The sequence below is a fragment of the Myotis lucifugus genome, unplaced genomic scaffold (genome assembly GCF_000147115.1).
Source record: "Myotis lucifugus unplaced genomic scaffold, Myoluc2.0 scaffold_115, whole genome shotgun sequence".
In the NCBI taxonomy this organism is placed as follows: Eukaryota; Metazoa; Chordata; class Mammalia; order Chiroptera; family Vespertilionidae; genus Myotis; species Myotis lucifugus.
The window spans coordinates 3,888,630-3,913,264 of record NW_005871163.1 but is presented as its reverse complement, the minus strand read 5'-3'; the positions used below and the strand labels follow the sequence as shown (position 1 = coordinate 3,913,264).

Below are 24,635 nucleotides of genomic sequence, written 5' to 3'. Positions count from 1 at the left end.
AACAGAAGGATAGAGCGAAAGGGTCGGGGAAGGGTAGGTTAACAGGGTAGGAAACATTTCCAGTGAGGCAATCCTGCATCTGCATTGTGTGTCTTAGTCGTGTGTGTGTGTGTGTGTGTGTGTGTGTGTGTGTGTGTGTGTGTGTGTGTGTGTGTGTGCTTTCCTGAGTTTTCTGGCAGAGTTCCAGGCATAGCAGAGTTGCAGATCTTTGGAAATTTGCACATCCCTTTTATGCTCAAGTAAATCAATAAGGAACAATTTTCCCTGTTCCTGGACAGAGGCCTGAAATCCATATTGCTCTGTGTGCACTGGCGAAACTTAATCATCCCGGAGGCCTGTGCAAGCCTAACCTGGCTAGGCTGTATTGGCAGTGCCTTATTCTGATTGGGCATTCAATAAATATTTTTTGGATACCCAGAATGTCAACTCAAAGCTGAGGGTGTTTGTGTCCTAGACCGATCTGGCAGTTCTTTCGCCGTGCTTTGGAAAGAGCATTGGGGGAGAAGCTCTGAATCCCGGCCTTTGGATTCTTCCCACTTCTGGTTCTATGCAACAGTAGAGGCAGGCCAGATATGCAGGAAATTAGGTGGAGCTGAACATTCTGGAAGACTGGAAATTTGATGAGAGGACATAGCCATTTCTGCTATGGTGTGGCTGGCCTGCCTGGCAGAGAGCATGGGGAGGAAGTGGGTAAGTACTTTAGTCCTTGCTACTTCTGAAGGGGGACTCTTTTCTGACCTGTTGGTGACAAAGAGGCGTAGCTGCAAGCCACATGGCTTTATTGCAGTGGTTCTCAACCTTCTGGCTCTTTAAATATAGTTCCTCATGTTGTGACCCAACCATAAAATTATTTTCGTTGCTACTTCATAACTGTAATGTTGCTACTGTTATGAATCCTAATGTAAATATCTGATATGCAGGATGGTCTTAGGCGACCCCTGTGAAAGGGTTGTTCGACCGCCAAAGGGGTCGAGACCCACAGGTTGAGAACCGCTGCTTTATTGGCATAGATCCTTGCTAGGAACTTCCTCTTTAAGATGGACCTGACAGGTGAGGTGAGGCACTGATCTGCCTCTGTGTTGGATTCATGGAATGGATTTCAAAGGATGGACAGAGGTTTGTGTGGGGGATGATTGATTGTTTTTCCCCTGATGGAACAGCAGCTGTTTGGGTTCAACCCTCTGCTTTTGCCATATCAATTTTGGTTATTGAATTTCTTGCCCCGCAGTTGTGAGCTACTGAGATGTTTTTGGAAGGAGAAGCAGAAAAGGAGGTAATGGTCTGGACTGGCTTCTCCGGAGACAGTCTTCCCAGCATCACTTTCCTATGGTTTGCTCTTTCTGTGTAGTCAAGGACAGGATGGCGTACCCGGTGAGGCCGTCGTGGCACCATGGCCAGTGTGCATGAAAACGGCAAAACCCAGTTGGTCACTGGCCACACAGGGGCGAGGCAGAGTCCATTAGAGCAGGGGGTTCTTCGAGAACTCTCTCACATGGCTAACAACAAAGCTGAGCTTTGAGAGCATCTACAGATTAGAGCAAGGAGGAGAATGAAATTCCTCATGGTGATGTGACCTGCAAGGACCATGAGAAGACTGCATGCGACATTCCATTGGACAAGCCCTTACTGCAATATTACAGTTTGCTTGCCAGCCCCGCAAACAGTCTGAGCCTCTTCAGAACCTATTTAGGACCCAGAAGGAGGACAGTGTTAATCAGAGGAGAAAGAGGAGGAAGAAGCAGTATTCAAAGGATGAAGATGGCCATTTGTCCAAAAAAACGAATCCCTAAGAGGGGTTGATGAACTATTGATAAGCTCTCAATCATTATAGGTATATACATATTTGTAAGGTACTGCTTTATATATCATTTATCATAGTGTTGCCAATTTTGTCAGATAGCCCTTTCATTTCTATGACCTCTTGAAAAGCATGGCAAATGCTACTAATATAGACCCCTCCTGGGACATCAAAATCCTTGTGCAGATAGCAGAGCTGTCATGCCACATACAAAAGGGTTAGACCTTGAATGGCCAGGATAAATCTATTCTATGGTATATTGACATTCTTCTGCTTGTGTATTCACTCCCTCCGTCCCCCTCCCTTCCCCCCCCCCCCACACACTTCCCCCTTTCCTGTATTCTAATTGTCATCTTCAATGGAAATGGTACTGACTCCTGACATCGTTCCTCAACTTATTATCTCCTGACCATCTCTGCGATGGAAATAAATCTGAACCTGTTTATTTCACGTTCCTCATTTAAATCCTACAGATGTTCTCCCAGCATGCTTTAATGGGATGTGGAGCTACAAGCATGAAAAGGGATATAAAAGGCTTGGAGGTGATTGGAGCCTATTGTTCTGGCTGTGCTTTCATTTTTTCTATTCTGGTGTTAGCCCCAGGATGATTTCATACAGATGTTTGAAAGGTGTGGGGCTTTACTCTTCAGAACTCTGGAGTTAGTCTGCATACTCATTGGAAGGACTTCAGTGACCTGCAGACGGGAAGGCAGCCTGATAAATTTCTGATCTTCATCCAGCTGTTACTGCCCATCTGGTTGTGAAATGTGACAGAACCATGGCCAATGGTGTAATGTTGGAATATGTTGTATCTCAAATTCTTTTCTATTCTCTACACTGCTATGTGAATTAAGAGGGTATGACTGGCAGTGATCAGGAGGTTTAAATCACATTTTGAATTTGCCTGAAGAGGATTTATTGGATTTCTGCTCATCACAAAGACATTGTGCAAGGGGTTATTTACAAGGGGTCACAAAAGTATAGAGAGCTTGCATTCCAGTTTGAGAATATGTTTGTGAAAGGATAATTAACAGTATGAGCTGGAACATAGATGGCAACTAGTATCTATGGTCGGAGCTCAGAGGAGGCAAGAAAACTATGGTCCTGGAAGTCTGCCCTTAGAGGGATTAGGACTCCAGTCTGAGTCTAGCGGACCAGACAGGATATGAGTAACAGAGAGAACAAGGGGAGAGCATGAAGGCAGGGGAAAGACACACACAGTGTGGAGGTGGGAATGGATGAGGTATGTCTGGGGACAGTGTACGTACTATTTGAACAGTGGATCTATGTTTGTCCGAAGAGAAAGGGGAAGGATCAACTTGAAAGGAATGAATGGGCAGGTATCCTAATGATTTGGGTAGTTGAAAACCCAAAGTAGCTTAAATGATAAGGATAACATATTGGCTCAATAACAGGAAAAAGACCCACTTTTCCAGTTGCAGACATGGTTGTCTAGGGGATGTTTTTCTCTCTAGATTTTCTCATATTCACAAGATGACTGCCAGCAGCAAGCAAAGCTACCTGCTTCTCTGTTCACATTTATAACCATCAAACAAAAGACCTGAGCTGAGCCAGTCTTAACCCTCATGCAGACAGGGCAATGCCATGTGCTTAGGCCTTTGTTTCTGCTCATCCCCAGTTAGTCAGAATGGAGAGATTGTGCCGACTGGCTTATGCCAGTAAGGGTCAACCTCTGGAGCTTAGTTAGGGGTTAACACTACCCAAACTCTGTGGCTGCTATATATTGATTTTTCAAAGGAAAATCGAAAAGGTGGAAAGGAATAATAGGAGGCTAGAAGATGGGTAAACGAGGGGAAAAATGTCCACTTTAGCTTTGAATTATGTGCAGCTTTGAATCCTAGGGTAAATGAGCTCAGGGAATTCTAGACTTTATCCTAAAGGCAATACACTTGGGGGTGATTACAGTATTTGTTTTGGCCATTGAAATTGAGAACGTTTAACCTTGGCCCTAACCATAATCTGCTCTTCCCGGAAAATTGTTTACCAGTTTTCCTTCTCATCCTCATCCTCTGTTTTTGCTCCTTCCTAGGACTGCACATGTTCAGTCAATTGGCTGATCTTTTTTGAGACCCGAGTGCCAAACTTGAATAGCTCTGGAGGACTGCCTCGTTTCTTTTCCTGTGGAGCTCCCTGAAAGCTATACTCCACTCAATTAAGATTTCTGTGTTGGAGGTTATTCAACTGGGTCTTCTATTTGTTTACATTAACATTTATTTAAAAATTAGATATAATTACTGAACTTCAATAGTGTCATTCAGAGGCCATTCATCCATCCATCTGTCCGTCCACTTATTCAACAGATTAGTACCTACTATGTGCCAGAAACTGTGTTGGCCTCTGGGGGTGAACCTCAGTATGTACATGGTCCCTACCCTTGAAAACTATGGTTGGGAAGCAAATAAATCTGCAGTTCTGGTTTTGTGTGATGGATATCATATGTAGCATATTATGGAAGTTTAGAAAAGAGGCATTTCTCTCAACTGAAGGTGTGAACAAATTACATTTCCTATAACATATGAGCAGAATACAGCTGTTATTCTGTGACTGGGGCTACAGTTTTTAAATAACTAGGAGGTGGAATGGAAATGCAGATTCCCAAGCCTTCTGTCTGAGATTCCAATCAGTAGGTCAGGAAAGGGGATCTGTGAATCACATTTTAATCTTCAGCTCCTTGGGTGGTTCTGATCATGGTGGTCTAATGAGTTCTGGCCTAGAGTGAGCATGTGGGTGCAGAGCTGCATGTGGAGGCTGGGGCAGGGGAGGAGCAGGAGCTGAGAGAATGGTCAGCGAGGTTGCAGAAGAAGGGAGAGTTTCTAGGTCTGAGCGATCAACAGGAGGACCCTGTGGAAAGCTGAAGGCATCTGCAGCAGAGCATATGGTCTCCAGCAGAGCATATTTAGAACAGGAAAGAATATCGTAGCCTTATTTTTGCACAGTGGATCTAAAATAATCTTTCCAGAATAAAAGTCTCTTGGAATAATCAGGTCCCAAACTCCAAGTGCAGTTCTTAATTTCCTCGTCTGACTCCAGCTGGGAATTATTTATTCTTGTTATGTTAGCACAGTGATTTTGGCATGTTCTTGAGTAACCTTGGAGTTACTCTACAACAGTGGTTCTCAACCTTGGCTGCACATTAGAATCACCTGGGAATCTTTTTAAAATCCTGATTTCTGGGCCTCATCCTCCAGAAATTCTGTTTCTTTGTTATGGGGTGGGGCCACAACATTAGTAACAAAGAAACAGAATTTCCGGAGGATGAGGCCCAGAAATCAGGATTTAAAAAAGATTCCCAGGTGATTCTAATGTGCAGCCAAGGTTGAGAACCACTGCCTTAGAGCAATATTTGGTATTCACTAATTTAGTGTCTGTGGTGACTTTATAGAATATAACTACTGCAAATAACAAGAATCAACTCTATTTTTCTAGCCTACATTTCAGAAGATTACATTTGAAAGATCCAATGTGCTATATGTATTAAGCTAGATTGCTTTTTTATAAAAAACAAACAAACATAGCTACATTCTGGAGAATGTATAAAATGAATTGCAAGTCAATTGATATAAATATTTTTCAAGCTTTTACATATCTTGTGAAAAAAGGTTGTATCAATTTATAGTATCAAAAGAAACTTGCAAGAATACCATTTTCAGTGCACATTTGCCAACATTATTTTGCATTTTTCATAGTTTTAAAATGACAAAATGATATGCATTACAGAAATTCAAATTATACAGGTATTTAAAAAGTATAATGTAAAAGTCTCTCACCTTTCTCACTTCTTCCTCAAGAGTGTTAAGAATTTGGTATGTCTCATTTTAAGCCTTTTAAGAAAATGCACATAAAATTAATGCATTTTATATCCATGTTTAATATGGAAGGGACTGAACATTTGCCTACTATATGCCCTTTGCATTATGCTTGATGTTACCTCATATAATTTAGGTGGAGACTGCTTCATCATCATTTATAAAATACCTAAGTTGTCAGGAAAAATTGCATAAATGATGCTTCTGTTTAATAGCTATTGTTTAATTTTTGTGCTAAGTGATTAGCTTTTGATAAGTATCTTTTAATCTAATTTTATTTTTATTTATTTATTTTTTCCCAGTAGCCTAAGCTACAGAGCACAGCACAAATTCAGCCTTGCAATTTTATTCTTTTCTCTCAGGAGGCTTGACAGAGGATTTCAAGTAATTCAATTTCCTGATAAAAAAGGAATTAAACATTGGATGCAAATGGGTAAACATTATCCAGAATCAGTCAAGATGCTTAATATAAACTAGTACAACAGATGTTGGTGGAATGATTACAATGTGAAGGACACTTCCATGTCACAGTGATTCTCTAACCCCTCCCCTCACCAGGGCTGGAGAGATGAGGACCTGTGAGGACAGCTGATGCTCACTTGTGTTTTATGCACACAGGGACTACTCGGAGGAACTCGAAATCCTGTAGATGAAAATTCCCTTCATCTAGGTTGAGGAAATGAGACCTCCTTGTACCAGCTGTTGATACTAGATCGGGAATTTTGATTGCATGTTAAGCCCTATTTATGTCAGAAAGCTGCAGTTTTCACTTAGGATGATGTAGAGACACACAATAAAAATGCTGCTGGGAAAGAAGACTAAAACATTAAGAGCTTTGACTGATTTCAAAAGATCAGGAGGATTGCAGACCTTTGAAATAAGTAACACATAAGATGCTATTTCTAGAATGGTGGAATAGAGAAATTGTACAGGTTTAGCATTACCTACTTACTAGTGAGAAAAAGATAAAATACAAAGTCTGACTTTACTAAGGCCAGAAAGGACTGTTTTCTGGAAAGATCATGAAGACACCCATGATGCCTCTAAGGCAGTGCGAGTTTCTTCACCTAACAGTGAGACAGGCCCGGGAGGTTGCCGAGGACACAGGACTCCATTTTCCAGTAAGGAGTGGAATTTCCATGGTACATTTGCACCTCCATCCCAAATTCAGCACACTAGCAAGACTCCAGTAGGTCTCCTTGTAGACGTGGAGAAAATTTAATGATTTGGCAGAGATGTGGATTTTTAAAAATTCTTTTATGGTGCATTTGCTATGAAAAAAATCACAAACTTTTAAAATTTTATAAATTCTATCTAATTTAAAAAGAAAAAAAGAACAACACCCTTCCCATAGGTTAGGAATGATGAGGTCTCTTCTGAGATTCTTAGTTTACTCTCGGGATTAAGTTTGTTTATCAGTCTAGGCATTCAGATAATCATCAAAAACCTGGAGGCACACCCTCAGAACTGCATAGTTTCTCTTTCAGAACATCTGTGGGAGAGGCAGTAAGGAGAATGTTTAAAGGAAAATATTTTAGATAGTTGTTCACATTCCTCTTTTATTCCTAAAAAATAGCAAGCAAACTCTTTTTTACTCTACAAATTTTTAATTTGTGAATATTTATGAAAGAACTTAGAATTTTATATTAACCTTTTTTACTAAACAAAAAGTATATATTTATATATTAACCTTTTTTTGTACTAATATATCATTAACAGTATTTGCACACTGACTTGTTATGAAAGACTTAATCATTATTGAAAGCTTTAGAGTAAAAAGTAGTAGATCATCACTCATATGTGGAATCTAAGGAACAAACTGATGAATGAAGTAGATCCAGAGACATGGAAGCATGGAACAGAACTCAGAATCTCAGAGGGAAGGCAGGAGAAGGTGGGCGGGTGGAAGGTAATCAACCAAAGAACTTGTTTGCATGTATGCATAGCCCATGGAACCAGACAATAGGGTGGTGAAGGCCTGGGGCGGGGCGGGGCGGGGGTTGGCTAGAGGTGGTTAGTAGAAAAAAAGGCAACACACGTAATACTTTCAACAATAAAGAATTATTTTTAAAAATGTAGTAGATCAAGTTGTGTTCCCCCCTCAAAAAACTCTTTGTAAATAATATCCGTTTATCAAATATAGAAGATTTAAGTCATTAAAATAACTTCTTTGTAAAAATAGATAAATATGTTGATTTCAGAGAGAAGGGAGAGGGATAGAGAGGTAGAAACATCAATGACAGACATCGATCTGCTGCCTCCTACATGCCCCTCACTGGGCCCGCAACCCAGGCATGTGCCCTGACTGGGAGTTGAACCAGGGACCACTTGTTTCATGGGTTGACGCTCAACCACTGAGCTACACTGGCTGGGCCTAAATGACATTTTCTAAATGGTTATTGTTTCTGACCATCGATAAGCCACTAGATTCAAGGCATACAGGCATATCATTTGCAAATATGAAGGTTTTACAAAGCTTGGGACAGCTTTTTAACAAATGCAATCTCTCTCCCTTCCTCTCTCTTTCTCTCGAAGAGGATACAAGCATTTATTTGAGATAAAGAAGAATAGCTCTTTATTTGGGAAGCACCAATTCAGGCAGAAACCCAAACACTGTCTCATTTAGGAGAGGAAGGCAAGGGGCATTCATGAGAAAGGGAAGGGGAACAACTCAGGGAGAGGAAGGGAAGCATTTCTATAGGTGCAGATTAGCCAACGTAGTGATGTTAATTCTAAAGAATGTTTCAATTTTCAGTTTTTTTGTCACAGTGTCTACTTTCTTATCTTTGCAAACAGTTCATTGGGACATATTGTTGCTTTAGGCCCAGTCTGAAGGTTAAGTTGTTCTGTTTTAACATTCCAGAGGTTTCGGGCATAAGACTTGCAAGGCGCAAGGCACTTCCTCTGGGATGGTAGTTCCGACTCCATTTGAAAGTGGTTCTGTTTATATGATTATCTTTCTTCTTTTTCTTTTTCTCTTTCTTTTTTTAAAATAGAGGGTAAAGTAAAATGTTGAGTAGTTTAGCAGGCATCCTTGTCATCTTCTTGGGACATTGCCTGGAATTCACAATTTGTTTGCTCATTTCTATGTATTTCTGATTTACTTTTCTTTATTAGAAAGTATTTGTTATTTATAAGAAAGTATCACATCCACTACAATCAGGGAAGAAGGTTAAGTCACTAGTTATTTCCCAGAGGACTTGCCAATGATGTGGGACAGGAACACACACACACACACACACACACACACACAGAAAAGTGTTCCTGACTCATGAAGGGTCTTCTACTCAGTTCCCCTCTAAAGAGGTCACCATGTGTAGGAGCCTGTTGAAACATCCGAGGACTTTCTAGACCACAGGGCCTCTGCTCACACTGTGGGTGAGGCTGATGTACATGAACTTGTGTCTGATTTTTTGAAGGAGAGCATTGGCGGAATAGAGGGGTCTGGCCAGTGGCAGTGACCTAGGCTGGGGTAGAGTCTTGGGGGCCTGGAAGTTATGTTTTCTGGAGGCAGACGGAAGCACATCTAAGTGTGCCCGGAGAATAATTGGTAGTGTAGACCTTCAGCACTTACCTTGTAAACTATCATCCTTCCCTTTTAGTACATTCTACCTGGGAACACTTTCATTAGGTAAATTTCAAATGACCAAGTGAGCCCAAGAGCCATAATAAGCCCTAATACCTTTAAAGGAAAGGTTTTCCCAGCACTGTTTCCTGGAGCCCTGTGTGTTTTGTGGAGGCCCCTTAGGGTCTCCACGTCTCGCTCCCGCATTTCAACAAGACCAACTCTGCTGTTAGGGCTTCTGAGTAAACTTACATTTGAAGACAACACTTTGCTGCTAAAAAGTTTGAAAGGCCATCATGGTAATTCATTTTACTAATTTAAATCAGGTTTGTACAGTAGCATTCATCTTGCCTGTATAATTATGACCCTTTCACATTCTAACTTAATTGCATTTCTCAAGGAAAATCTCCTTGCATATAGGATTGAGAAATGATTTCTTCATCCATTTTACGTAGACCTTATAGCGTATTAGGGCAGTGGTCTGCAAACCGCGGCTCGCGAGCCACATGCAGCTCTTTGGCCCCTTGAGTGTGGCTCTTCCACAAAATACCACGTGCAGGTGCGCAGGTACAGTGCGATTGAAACGTCGTGGCCCATGCGCAGAAGTCGGTTTTCGGCCTGGGCGAGTCTATTTTGAAGAAGTGGCATTAGAAGAAGTGGGGGGTGTCGGTCGGTCGGGTGATGGGATACGCAGTGCGGGGGAGATACATTGTTTTGAGGTACGTTCGCTGAGGTCGACCCCTTCCAACTCTCCCATCCACACTCGTCTATCTGAAACAAGTATATAAGACGAGTGTGGATGGGAGAGTTGGAAGGGATCGACCTCAGCAAACGTACCTCAATCAGATTGAGGACGTTTTTAGCAAAGGCCAGCTTAGGAGTACCCTAATTAAGTTAATAACAATGTACCTACCTATATAGTTTAAGTTTAAAAAATTTGGCTCTCAAAAGAAATTTCAATCGTTGTACTGTTGATATTTGGCTCTGTTGACTAATGAGTTTGCTGACTGGGTTAGGGTGTGTGTGAGTGTGATTGGGTCACTTGTGTACATGTCCTATTTCCTCTGAAAAACGCTAAGCTTCTGAAGGACCTGCTTGTGTCTTCTTCATTCTGTTTTCCATCTCTCCTACCCTCATTCCTGAACACGTATCCCACAAGTTCAGAACGGCCAGAGCTCCTCATTGCACTCGGGCCTCCATGAGTGAGCACGCCTTGCCCCATCCACTGGTGATGTGAACAAGAAGGCAGGCTAGAGGTCCAGAGGGTGAATTCTCCAGCAGCCTGGCTTCCCTCTGGCCTTGGAGCAGGCAGGCAGGTTATTAAGAAAGCTCCGAGTCGCCGCCTCTGGGGATTGCTGTATTTTACTAGGATCACCAAAAGTTGAGGTGGGAGGGCTTGCCAGCAGACCTCTCCCAGTTCTGCGTGGGCTATATAGTCTGTGTATCTAAGGCCAGCAGATATGGCCTGAGCCCAGAGGAGTTGTGGTAATGAAACCTGATTTCACAGAAGGATTATCAACGTTGTCCTCAGTGTTCAGCCACACCCTTCCTAAGCTTCATGGACGAATTGGGGCCCTTTCTCTGAGAAGCTCGCTGGGGCAAATCTGACCTGTAGTGTGCTGTGATCTCCGTTATTTGCCAGATCCTATGTATTACAGCACCAGCACTTTCTTGCAGCCATGCTGTCCTATTCTGTGATTATCCAGTGTCCCGTTTCTTCGGCCACACCCGCTCTGACATAGTACTGTTGTCACAGCCCTGACATATAGTGGGTGCTTATTTTCAGCAAGGGCCTTTGATTGTGATGGGAACCCATTCACACCAGTGTGGGAAATGGGGAAGGTTTCTGTGTGTCTTTGGGATATCGCAGGATGGGAAATGAGGGGCCCCAGGGCTCACGGGGACTGGACAGAGATACTCAAGGAGCTCTCCTGGGTGCCTGGGTCCCTGGTTCCTGCCTGGGGTGTCCTTTATCTTCTTGTTATGCAGATGATTGTACAGTCATGATTACTTACCAGTTTGCTATAGCCTCTGTGGCTGCCCTAGCCTTAGTCTTTCTGACCTCCTAATTTTCAACCTCCCAGCTAGAGTTTCATCAAATGGAATGGCTCAGTTACTGGGGAGGATCCCATTGCCCAAAACAGGCCAGCGAGGCACTAGAGCCCTGGCCTGACAGTGGGTTGGCTACTCAGCCTCAAGGTATAAGCACCACTTCTGCTCAGGTAACTGGGGTGGAGGTGAAGAGTGAGGCAGGTCCCACAATACCCGAGGCTGCTCTTCAAGCTGGACAGACCATGAAACACGTCTCTTCAATTGCCTCGAGTATTAGCTACATAATGAAGTGGCTCATCCTTTCTCCTAATGCTAATCTCACTGTTTGATATTTCCCTGTAGTCTGTCTCCGGTTGTCATTCTGGAGTGCGAGTCCTCCATCCCTCTGGGTGATGAACTCTGCCCTGCTCCTCAGCTCTTGTTTGGGTTTGGATTCAAGCTGAATTGCATTAATGAAAGCAGCCAGATAGCATCTGAGCCCTGCACCGCCTTTCCTGCCAGGAGGCAGAGAGTGAGGAGCAGCTCAGCCAAGAGTAGCAGTTAGAAAGATTTAGGGAGGGAGATAGGGCTCTGAGGCCTCCCTCACCCCTTCCCGCCAACCCAGTGCCCAGCCTCAGCCAGGAGATGGGAGGGGCTGTGTGCACAGCCCGGGCAGTGTTTCCCCAGCTTGCATGGCCCTACCAGAGAGCAGAAATGATTTGCCTTTCCATTTGTACAAGATGTCCCGGCTTCTCGCTCTTCGTCTGCAGAGTAGGAAATGACAAAGAAAGCTTTCTAAAATGAGAGAGGAGAAAAGAACTGGGTAGCCTCATTCTCGGAAGTCGGTTCTGACTGTGCTGTGCTTTTCAGCTTCATCAGACCCGAGTGTTATTCCTGAGCGGTGGGAATAATAGAGCTTACACCTAATCAAGGAAGAGAATTCCAAACAAAAGCCTGGGTGGGGTTTCCTGGGCAGGAGTGTGATATTGTAATAAATGGGAAGCAGAGTTCTGCAGTCCAATCTCTGGGCTGATTACACAAATTATAGCAGGGGCCCTGTTCTCCAAGGAATGTAACACACCCCACGGAGGCCCCTCCTCAGGGGTGTGTCTGCATTTCCTGCAGCTCTCTCCTCAACGCTTAAATGCTTGCACCAGAGGAGCTGAGAGCCTTTTCCGAATAATTAGGGTCTCTGCCAGGGGACCATTTTACAGGTGAGTTTACCTTACATTAAAGTTCGCTAGGGAGTCCTGTGGCTAAATTCTCTACTCTTGCCTGCATTAGTCAGCGGAAAGTGCCTGCTGGGTTCTGACGTTCCAGTAACAATGGCCAACATTTCCAAGCACTAATGAGGGAGGCACTTTATATGGAGGAGAGGAAGATGCTTAGATAAAAAGTCTCTCCTCAGACAAGAGGGGCATCATTCTGAGTGACCATGCCTGGTGGCCTGTTGCTGTCCTCAGTCTTCTGATCACCAATATTCCTGACCCCCCTTCCCCCCTGGTTGGGTCTTTCCGAGCCCTTAGGGCTTTCTCCCCTGTGCCAGGTTCCTGCCCCTCTCAGGAATTCTGTGCTATTGCTCCCTCCTGCTGCATCCCTCCTCACATCTTTCCCCTTTTCTCTCCTTTCTTTTCAGTCTTTAAGCATCTCTTCCCTTGAGACAGCTCCCCCAAGTCCTCTCTCCTGCCTTGTCCCCAGTGTCTGTTAGATGCCACAGAGACCCTGTGTTCACCTCGTCCACTGTATCATCACCTCTGTTAGCTCTTACCATCCACTGTTAAATGATGGCTATGCTTTTTTTGTTTTGTTTGTTTTGTTTTCATTTACAAGCTCCTTGAGGCTAAAGGCTGTCTCATTGATCTTCAAATTCCCAGTACCTGGCACATACTAGGTACACCTCAATGATCTGAAGAAATTGTCTTTTCTTTCTTTCTTTTTTTTTTTAATGAAGAGCAACTTCCACTCCATATATATATATATATATATATATATATATATGAAATATATATATGAAATATATATGAAATATATATATGAAATATATATATATGAATATATATATGAAATATATATATATTTCAGAGAGAAAGGGAAGGGAGAGAGAGATAGAAACATCAATGATGAGAGAATCATTGATTGGCTGCCTCCTGCATGCCCCCTACTGGGGATGAAGCCTGCAACCCCGGGCATGTGCTCTTGATCAGAATCGAACCTGGGACCCTTCAGTCCACAGGCTGGCGCTCTATCCACTGAGCCAATCCAGCTAGGGCCGAGAAATTCTCTTAAACAAACTATATGTTCTGATTTTATTTTTCTCTTTATGCCCCATATCAGATAAATGTTTATTACAGCTTTGTCTATTAAACATTTTACAATCATTTTGAGCTTTTTTATTTTTTTCCCCATGTCTCTTGCTGCCATATCTGTTGTTTAACTTCAGAATGCCAGGAGAGCAATACATGTGCGGCGAGGAGATGACTCCTGGTGCTTGTGGGCTGTGGCCCTCACTGTTCACTGGGGACTTGTTATGTTCCAGCAGATAGTGAGGATGAGATAACACAGGTGACGGTGCCTCCCTGACGGCACCCCCTCTGTTCCCCTGCACCTGTCCCTTCTAGCCTTCCTGAAATGCTCCCATTCTGTTAGAACGCCATCCACACTGCTTCTCGTACAAGATGCCCTTCTCCCATGTTAGGCACAGTGGGTGGGTGCTCCACACCCTCCCCATGGGTGGGCAGGCCCTGGCTCAGCTCTACCTGGTTTCCTTTGGAAGCCTTCTGGGTTTCCCCACCAGTGTCACCCAGGGCATTTGGGATGGCATTCCCCTCCCCCCTTCACCCTTCGTGTGCATCGCATTTTATTGCAGCCATTTGTTTGTGGGTCTCCTCCTCGGGCAGAGGCCTGGCCTTACTCCTTTCTGTATTCCCCAGGGCCAGGTGTGCAGTTCCAGCTCGCTGAGCCAATAAATTAGTCCATAAGGAGCGTTTTAATTTCGCCTTTTTGAAATAAGTGTGCACGTCCTCAGTGGGGGCACATGTCCTATTTTACAGATGAGGACTGGAGCCTCAGAAGCTCAGGCGCTAGCCACGTGCATTGGAGGAGGTGAGATGGTGACTCAGACCGAGACCTTGTCTGGCGGGCTTTTTCCCGGATAAGACAGTCTCCTGCGGATTTGATAAAAGTCATATGCTGTCAGGAGTCAGGCTGCCCTGGTTTCTGGTTTCCTTGTGGGGTTGGGCGGCTGTTCTGATAGGTCGCAGGAAGGGCCCTCGGAATCGCCGCGGGCGGGTCAGTGTCGGCCTTTCCCGCGGTGGCAGCCGTGCTGCTTTCAATCTGCAGCTCAAGGTTTTGGGCCTGGCTGCGAAAGCTCCGCGGCCAGGGCAGAAGACGGGGCTAACCTCAGTCTCCTCCCACATTCTATACCTTGTAGATTTTCCTACGAGCCACACTTTTGTGTTTTTCCTGAGCACATTAATTATCTATGCTATGTCCGATGCTGCATTCCCCCCACTGACGCGCGTGTTCTCAGAAATGCTTATAAATATCCCCTTGTCGCCCGTGCAATTAGCTCCAAGGAGGAGAGGTGCGTGTAGGAGCTGCTAATGTGTGTGTCTCCTTGCTAGAGATTCACCGGCAGCAATCCCAGACAAGCTGTTAATAAGTGTGAAAACACGACAGTCCGCCCGCTGCCTGACGGCCCCAGCTAACACTCGGGGCACAAACTTTCTCTCCACGGGGCTGCTCTTGATTGCCAGGGGTGAGTAAAGTTCCTAAATGTCGTTTTGAGAAGCTTTACAGTGTTCTTTTAGTACAGTACAACATTTCATTTGTTTGGAATAATGGAAAGTCACCTAGCTTAGAGCAATTTAGGGAAAATTTGAAAATATTAAAGCATATACCTACTAAATTGCACTAGAGTGACAGATGATATGCTTGAAAGAGCTTTTGGAAAGTGATCTGTGACACACATTTAAGACATTATTGCCCAGTAGAGGGTTTTAGGGGATCTATGCTAATGGGTATTTAAGAGCAACAATTAACATACCACTTCATAATTAAGTGCTGCTGGAAAGCTTGAGGGGCACTCTGGCAACTGTTGCACCCTTAAATTCCTCACATAGCCATGTGTCAAACGGAGCGAACTCGAACCTATTTTGATGACCCTGGCTTTGCTGGGCAGACCCTTTACACTCCCAACTGTGTGGGTCTAGGGTTACTTCTCACAGTGAATCCATGCAGTCCACACGAGTGCCATTCTCCTGTGCTCCAGACCTGCAAGGACTGGGACGTCTGCGTGTGCGCCAGCGCTGGCCAGCTTTCAGAGAGCAGCACAGTCCGCTGCGGAGGATGGACAGAAACTGGCTTTTGGCTGCGCCATAGCATTGTCAAGGCCTGGGTTTAGGAGGCAGACGTCCCTGCTTTTCATTGGCTGTGAGAACTAAATGTGTGACTTTACCTCTTTAAGCCTCAATGTCTGCATCTGTGAAATGAGGATAAAGACAGTAGTTACCTCCTAAAGTTAGTGTGAGGAAAAGTGAGGTAGCCCATGTAACTCTCAGGCATACATGTTCATGGTTTGTCTGGTGTGGCTGTTGCCAATGTGGTAAAGAAATAAATAAGATGTAGCATGGCACGTGTTCTATTAGACCAGGTATGTTTCGTGTTCTGAGAAAACATGTGTAAATGGGTAATTCCTGGTGGGGCATAGAGGGCTAAGGGGGCTGGTGGCCAGGGAGACTGTTAGGGAAGAGGCTACCTGTGAGCAGGCCTTCAGTGCTTCTCTATTTATTCCTCTCACAAATACCTATTGAGCCCTTAGGATGCGCCAGAGACTGTGCTGGGCACTGGGGTCACAGGAGTGACTCGGTAGATAAAGGCCATGCCCTCTCGGAGCCCACCTCCCAGCAGGAGACAGAAGGCAAGCACACAGTGGTGTGTGAAAGCACTGAGGTAGAGGGTGGAAGGCAGATGCTGGGAATATGAAGGAACTCCATGTGGCCAGAAGGAGGGTGCATGGGCTGGAGGGAAGCAAGTGCATGTTGGTGAAGGGGCCTGTGTTTTTCTAAAAAGCAGGGGTAGCTATGGGAGCCTTGGTTTTCGTTTTTAATATGAAGGTTATTTTTCCTCCATTCTAATTGTAATACATATTCATTATAGGAAAAGTGTAAAAACTTAAAAGTAAAAGAGAAATACACCCATAGTCCCACCACTGAGGAAAAATGAGTATTTTGACTACTTTCTAACAAAATCTCCCCCCAAAGCGTTGGTTAGGTTACTTCTTGAGTGGACATAGTTATAATCATGCTAGAAGTACAATCTTTCCCCCATTTATTATAGAGCAAATAATTTTTCAAGTTTTCATAAACAGCATTTTTCTGGTCTTGTAATAACCAAGAGAATGAAACAGCAAACGTAATCAGCCCCTTGTTTTGGATCATGAGTTGTGTTCATGTTGAGTAAAGAATGAACACTTAGCATCCTTCCTATGAAGCTTTCTGCATCTAAGATTATTTCCTGATGAGGGATCCATCATTGTGACTAGTGGTGATTCAAGGGAAGGAACATTTAAAGATGTTTAAAACACATTGTCAAAGTACTTCCCTAAAAGATAGCACTGAAAAGGTTTCTAAACCTTTGACCTACAGACTCCTGGAACCGCAGGGGAGGGTGGGTTTGAGCAGAAGGAGGTTGGAGTCAGAGCGGTTAGCCTCCCCTAGGGCAGTGGCATCTGAAAAAGAATGCCAAGACCTAGCTTAAATGTGAGCTGCTTGCCTTTATGGGGGACTGTTAGCTATGGACGGGGCATTTGGCTTAGGACCTCCAGAATTCCCTCTTTTCTTTTCCCTTATAGTTTTTAGGATGTAACTGTGTGCTTAAATGTCACTATCCCCTATTGAACTGAGTTCTCAGAGCCCCTAATCCAAGCTAGTCGCATTTTTTATGTACCTAATTATTCAACTGCATAAAGTGTGTTTGTGTGTGTGTGTGTGTGTGTGTGGGGGGGGTGATCAGGAGAAAAGGGGCTGGGCAGTGACTGAGGTGTGGTCCTTGCCACAGTGGGGCTGAGGCAGGACCACCTGGCAGGGAGCACTCTGGAGAGAAGGGGACAGACCTGATGGCCCCAGGGGAGTCAGAGTAGAGTGTGGGCATGAGGTTGAAGACATGGGCTCTGGACTCGGCTCTCAGTCATGGTTCTGGCTTGTCCATCAACTGGCCGAGTGACCTGGAGCAAACTTCTCATGGATGCATGCCAACAGTGTAATCTCGTTTCAGGTGTAACACTGCAGGCTATTTTTAGGCATGTCCATGTACGAGACGGTGATTTAAAGAAAAGATAGAGAATGATGAAATCAAAGTTCTTCATGTTGTTGAAAGCACAGTGTGGCTCCCGGGAAGTCCTGAATCAATGTCAGCAGGAGTGGTTGACGATGACAGCCACTCATCAGAGGGTCCACCAGGTGCTGGGTTGTTTTTCCTCAAAGACCACTTGTTTCTTTGGGTGGGGCTCTGCCCTATGGCAGACAAACACTTTCTTGGCCATGCCCCAGAGCCCGGCCATGGGAAAACATCCTTGGCCTGTTCTCTCAGGGCTGGAGACATGTCTCCCAGCCTCATGCTCCTGACCTCCCAGGGGCTGCAGGAAGGAGCACCTGGAGGCCCAGGTGACCCCTGACCTGGCTGTTCTGAGAGGCTGAGGCTGGACAGGCCCAGTGTTAGACCATGTAGCAGTTTCCTAGGGCTGCCTTCACCATTTACCACAAACAGGGTGGCTTATGTAGGGGAGGAAAACAATTTTCCCTCCACCCTTCTGTGTTCTTACCTGAGACATTCTGTAAAACAATATTAAAGAGAAAAACAGAAGTTTATTAACATGTTTACTTCATGTGTACATGGGAGATAGCCCAGCAAAACAAGCACTCTAAGAGGTAATTTTAAAATTCAAGCTTAAATACCATCTTCACAGGGAAAAGGGAAGGGGGAGAGTAATTTTTAGGAAAGATGAATGGGCCCTTGGAAGAAGAGATGGGAGATATGATAGTTTATGAAAAAGTTCATCTGGGCGTGGTGTTGATCTCTGGTCTCCTCCGAGATGACTCAGTCTTCCTTGGTTGATAAAACTCTTGGGAGGTGATTTATACAATTGAGTTCCTTTTGGAAGATTTATCTCTAGGCAGATAAGGGAAGTTCTGAGAAAGCCTTTTCCTGAATTTGTTTTTACTTGCTTACAGCTCAAAATAATCATTATATCAGAGTAGCAAATCTTGCTACTCTTCATTCATAACAGAAATTTATTCTGTCAGGCAAAATCAGGGTGTTGGCAAGAGCCATGTTCCCTCTGAAGGCTCTAGGGCAGTGGTTCTCAACCTTCCTAATGCCGCGACCCTTTAATACAGTTCCTCATGTTGTGGTGACCCCCAACCATAAAATTATTTTCGTTGCTACTTCATAACTGTAATTTTGCTACTGTTATGAATCGTAATGTAAATATCTGATATGCAGGATGTATTTTCATTGTTACAAATTGAACATAATTAAAGCATAGTGATTAATCACAAAAACAATATGTAATTATATATGTGTTTTCCGATGGTCTTAGGCGACCCCTGTGAAAGGGTCATTCGACCCCCAAAGGGGTCGCGACCCACAGGTTGAGAACCACTGCTCTAGGGGGACTTTCCTGACCTCTTCTAACTTCCAGTGGCTCCAGGTACTCCTTGCCTTGTGGCTACTTCAAACAAATACCTCTCTATTCATATGGCCTTCTCTTCAGGCTCATATAAGGACACTTCTCATTGAATTCAGGGCCAACCTTACAATCCAGGATGATCTCATCTCAATATCCTCAACATCCAGATGTAAATATGCAATGACACTTTTTCCAAATCCGTTCACATTGACAGGTTCCATGGATAAAGACAGGGACATATCTTTTGTGGAGGGGAGGGGTCACTGTTCAGCCACTACAGGCCAGAGAGTAGGTGTGTGTTCTCATGGGAGGACCGAACGGTCTGCTCTGACACCACCCTTTGTACCCCAGTGCCATTGACACTTGGAGCAAGCCTCTCTGGCCTGACCTTCTGGGTCTAATGCCTCAGCTCCTTTCTAGGAGATGAGAGGTTGAGAAAGGTCCCACCAGAGGCAGGCCATTAGCCCAATACTTGGTGCCCAGCATTGCCAGGAAATTAGGGTGCCCTTTCAGACACGCCTTGGTGCCCAGACATTCTTGAAAGGATAGCATTTGGAGTTCACATGGGAGGTTGGTGGAGCCTGTAGTCAGGAATCTTTGCATCTTACGTAAGCAGGTGCACTTGGTGGTGGTAATTATAGCTACAGTTGAATGTTTGTGGTTTGTGGAAAACAGAAGCTCTGTGGCACATGAGAGAAATGTGATAGTGCAGCTGAATTTCAGTTACCAGTATTATGTAAACACCCCACACATGTGAATGTAAATAGTAGAGTTCTAATAAGAAGTTACTATTGGTCATTGTGGAGGTCAGTTGTGGGTTATATTTCAGGGTCAATAATCTGGCTTTAAAAATGACAGTCAGTGGAGAAATAATTACTTGTGAGTTTGTTTTCCTTTCTGCCTTCTTCAGGTCAAAGCACTGCTGAATTTTTTATGATCATTGTTCTCTCTTCTTCCTTCTTCCTTCCTACCCGCTCTGTGTGCTTTTCCTTATGCCACTGCTCTTCTCTTTCCTCTTCTCCAGACTCTTTAGTCGAAAATGTTAACAGGATTGCCCTGTTGATAAGAACTAGTTTTCAAAGTGGTTCTGTCCAAAAGCTTACGTGGTTTTTAGAGATTGGTCTTCTTGGACCACATTTCCCCACTGCTGCCCATGGAAAAAGGTGCCAGACTATTCCTTGGCTCTTTTCCAAGTGTGTCAACAGCCAGTTGGTTCCCAGTTCACCAAGAGCAGAATAATCTTGGGTAAATATGGCCGTTGGAAAAGAAGCAAATATTGGTCTTGGCAATTAGTCTTTCATGTGTCTGGTCCCTTTAGTTTAGTGGGCAAAATAGGAACTACACCAGAGGGCTTAGCTCCAAACACCACATCTGGTTAGAGAACATCGGTAGAAATAGATGAATAATACTTGTAAAAGACAGTGTCATTTCTATCCCTCGTTTCCTGTCCCCCTCACTCCCTCTTTCTCTGAACAAGTCTGAATATTCCCTTAGCACTGAATTTGACTTGCTTGAGCAAGAGCATCTGGACTTTAGCTTATTGACATTTAGGCCAGATAATTCTTTGTTGTGGGTCTATCCTGTACACTGGAGGATGTAAGCAGCACCCTTGACCTCTAATAATCAGATGCCAGTTGTGACAATCAGAAATGTCTTCAAATAAAACCAAATGTCCCCTGAAGGACAAAATCACCCTGGCTGAAGACCACTGGCTTAAGCAAATCCTCCCCAAAGTGGTAGTGTGTAAGCCCTTCAGAGTTTGATTTGTGTGTGTGGGTGTAGGAGTGGTAGTTGTGTCATTTAATCTTGACTCTTACTCCTTGAGATTCACCTTCTGACTCAGATGTACTCAACATGTTCACGGTGTGGGTCTCATGGAAGTGAGGGAGGTTGGTGATTATCAAATCAACATTATCGGCTGTTAACTTTCAGAGCAGGTATTAGCTGTTTTCTTTTCCTGGCTTATTGCCATTCCTCTGCTGGTTTTAAAAGGGGGGATGCCAGTCACACTGAGGGTGCTCGGGAGATGAGCCTGACACCTGGCACCTTTCTGTTAGTTGATCCTTCAACTGGGCAACAAAGCATGACAGGAGTCTGTTGCCTATCACGCCGGTGAAGTCAGTCAAACTTACTTTGTGTCATCAGAGGGAAGGTGCCGACCTTGGATGTCAAGGTGACACACTGTTTGGGTAGATGTAGTTCCTGGACCTTCTCAAGCGTGACTGCATGTGCCCACAGCCAGCTAGTCTTGCTTCTTTAGAAAACTTCCAAGACTTTATCCCTATGGACCTGTCAGCCTACCTTTTAAAGCCTTAAGCCTCTTCATCATTTAAACACACAGTTTTGAGTTTGTTGCAGTAATGCCATCATACTAATACAATTATGTTAAAAACATTGTATGTTACCTTCTTATTGTCACTTGCTCGGAAATTGCAAACATCTGCAGAAGTAGAAAGACTAACATGAAAGACTAACATGAGCACCAGGTACCCATCACACCGCCTCAATAATTATTAATACATGATAATTAATACTTGATTTTGTTTTATCTAGAACCCCTCTTTCTCCACTTGATTACTTTGAAATAAATCTTCAACATCACATTTTAGCTGTAGGTTTTTTAGCATGCAACTCTAAAAGACTGGGGCTCCTTAAAAATCATAATTATCATCCCTACAAGCAAGCGAACCACTATTACACCTAATAATGCTTTAATACTAAGTAGCCATTGCTTTTGGTTGATGTGTCTCGGGTCTCTGAGTATACTGCAAACTCTTCTTTTTTTATTCTCAAGGGCAGGGCAGATACGGGAGACCATCTTTCGTTCTCCTTGTGTCTAACATGCTGATATGTGAGTTGCTCCATGGAGTGCCTGGCACCTGGTAGGAACCTAATAGGTGCCTGCTTTTCTCCTAGTTCTGTAAGTTATGCTCTTCCTTCCAGGTTCCCTGGCTTGAGAACACAGCCGTTTTCTCAAGGGAAGTACTCAGCTGGCAGGTGCCTTGAATTACCTGGCAGCGCCTCCCCACATGCCTGCTGTAGGTGGGCTGCTGTCAGCCTTTTATTCCACCCCCCACCCCCTAAATGGAGCCTTTTACATCTACTCTCTGCCTAACTTTTCTATCCCAGTATGTGTGGTACCAGCCAGAGTCCTGGAAATACATGAAAAGGTAGTACCTAGTAGCTAAAGGTTCTGTCAGTGACAAAACTGAGCCCAGCATACTGCTTCCCAACACATTCATTCCAGACTATGTTCCTGGCCCCTGCCTTTCTGAGTCTCTGTTGCCCTGGCCGACTCCCTGTGGAGCTGTTCTCTCGCCCACACGCCCAGGGGCCCTCAGGTCTGGAGGAGGGACATGTGTGCACCTGAGTCGCCATCATGACCCCTCAGTTGCCCTCCCTGCGTGTCCATCAGCTCCTGCCGCGCCCCTCCCTATCTCTCCCGGCCAGTGCCTGGCTTCACCTTGGAGCGGATGCACTGAGCGGGGCCTTTGCACTCCCAGCCTCTCTGCTCCTCGCCGGCAGCTGCAGCGCCCCTGCTGGTGAACCCATTAACCACCCAGCCCCTAAATTGACCTTTGACTCTGTTAAGGCCTTGCCTTTCAGTTTTCATAACCACACCCTGAGCGAGGTGTGGTTTCCCCAGATACTGTGCCCCTCTTGACGTTTTGTGTTCACCCTGATTGCACCCCCCTGTTTGCACCCCTTTCCTGCTCTTTGACCTCGCTGAAACCTCCCTGTTGAAACTCTTCCTTGTCCTCTCACTCTGTTAGGCTCCCCTGCTTTCACTTCTCAACTACTGGGCCTCGGAAGGGACCGAAGGTCCCCAGGGCCCTTCGCCCCAGCCCTCGAGAATGAAGCCACATGGCCTCCTTTGAGGACACCATTTAGGGACCGATGCCCACACACATTCTCCCCCCCCCACCTTGTTGCGTGCCGGACAAGAGGGGTTGTTCTTTGTGGGCCCCGGTGGGCCCATGCTCCGGTTTTTCTCTGGAGCATAGACACTCACATCACCTTTTGAGCGCCCTCTCTCCCCCTTTTTCTCTGCACCTACTTTCAAAAAAAATCTTCTCCCGAGTTCCCCCGGAAAAAAGAGCTGCCACTTGCCCGGCTTTCCCCTCTCTCCCTGCAGTGTTAGTCTAAGGCAGCGGTTCTCAACCTTCCTAATGCCGCGACCCTTTAATACAGTTCCTCATGTTGTGGTGACCCCCAGTTTCATTGTTACAAATTGAACATAATTAAAGCATAGTGATTAATCACAAAAACAATATGTAATTACATATGTGTTTTCCGATGGTCTTAGGCGACCCCTGTGAAAGGGTCGTTGGACCCCCAAAGGGGTCGTGACCCACAGGTTGAGAACCGCTGGTAAGGGAAGAGCTCTTAGGTGGAAGAATCTCCTCCAAGCCTCCATTCTCCAGAAACCTGTCTCCTTCCTGGGTCACCGTTTCTCCTTCCCTTCAGCTACAGCTTGCTCAAATCTCTGGATCTTGTTAAAACAAAACCAACCCTCTGCGTAACCCCGGACTCAGAACCAGATGGTTAGGAAAGCAGGGTGGGAGTGCGGCTGCTTGGCTCTGCTCTCAGACCCTTAACCTTTGGTCAAGGGCACAGGGAGGACAGAGCCTTCTCCAGAGCCCCTTCTCTGCTGGCCAATGTGAAGAAAGGAGTTTTGAGACTGAATGTAACTGAAATGACTGTCATGTGAGTCATTTGACCCTTAAACTGCTCAACTCTCCATTCCTGGATACTTTGGAAGCCATCTCTCTTCCCATCTCAACTGTGGATTCTTTGGGCCTCTTCAATTTCCTGTCCCACAGAACCATTCATGGTTGGTGCTTACAATTCCTTACTCACCTAGACATTTTCAGCTTTTCACCTAAACTTGGTGAAAGGCTTTTAAAAAGCACAATTATTTAGAGTGTGTGTGTGTGTATAATTAGCACTTGACATTTTTGCTTAATTGAGGTATAATCATTGTTCATAAGAACTTTAATTTGTATATATTTGAATATTTCTTAAATCGGGACCCATCAACACTATATTACAATGTGGTTTATAATCCATGGTGTTTTATAATAGAAGGAATATGTGGTTGTAGATGTAAAATTATTACACTATGATAGATCCTAATCCTAGCTACGCCGTGGAAATAGTTCTGTTTTACCACCCCCTGCAGTGGTTCTTTTCTTCTTTCTAAAAATGTACAGATGCAGTTTCCTTTGGTCTTTTGTTACCCTTGGCCCCAGTTCCTATAAATAGGGACTGACCCCACCAGAAAATTGAGGATTCTGGTGTCTTGTTCTAGTGTTTCTGAAAGGAATGGCCAGTTATTTGGTTTCTAATTTTGGGGGCTAACACACTTTTGTGAAATTCAATAAAAATAAAATATTTTTTTGGAAAAAAGACATACAAAATGTAAAGACTTTAAAAAATTTAATTTGATCATCATAAATAACTTTGTCCAATTGCTATGAAATTTTCCAAACGTTTGCTTGCGGTTTCTGTACTTGTATTATTGCAGACCAATCAGGAACTGACTGTGGGCAGCGCACCCTTCGGGTAGCACTGGGCCAGATAATGGAGGTTTTACTTCATCAGTTTACATGGAGTCATTTTTTTTTTTTTTAACCAGATTCTTCTCCCTTATTCTGATCCCTGCTGGCCATTAGGAAAAGGTGGCTGGAAGCACCCTGAAGTCCACCATCCCTCAGAGGTCAGGTG

General features: G+C 44.5%; 1 protein-coding gene across 1 annotated transcript in view; it reads left to right on the top strand.

Annotated features, from left to right (window-relative positions):
* The window catches only part of TLN2 (talin 2), a 336,513-nt gene that overhangs the window by 59,735 nt on the left and 252,143 nt on the right, over nt 1–24,635 (top strand). Inside the window, exon 2 of the mRNA XM_023757837.1 lies at nt 14,845–14,978. The gene's annotated coding sequence lies outside the window, so the exon portion shown is untranslated. The remainder of the gene's footprint in view (nt 1–14,844; nt 14,979–24,635) is intronic.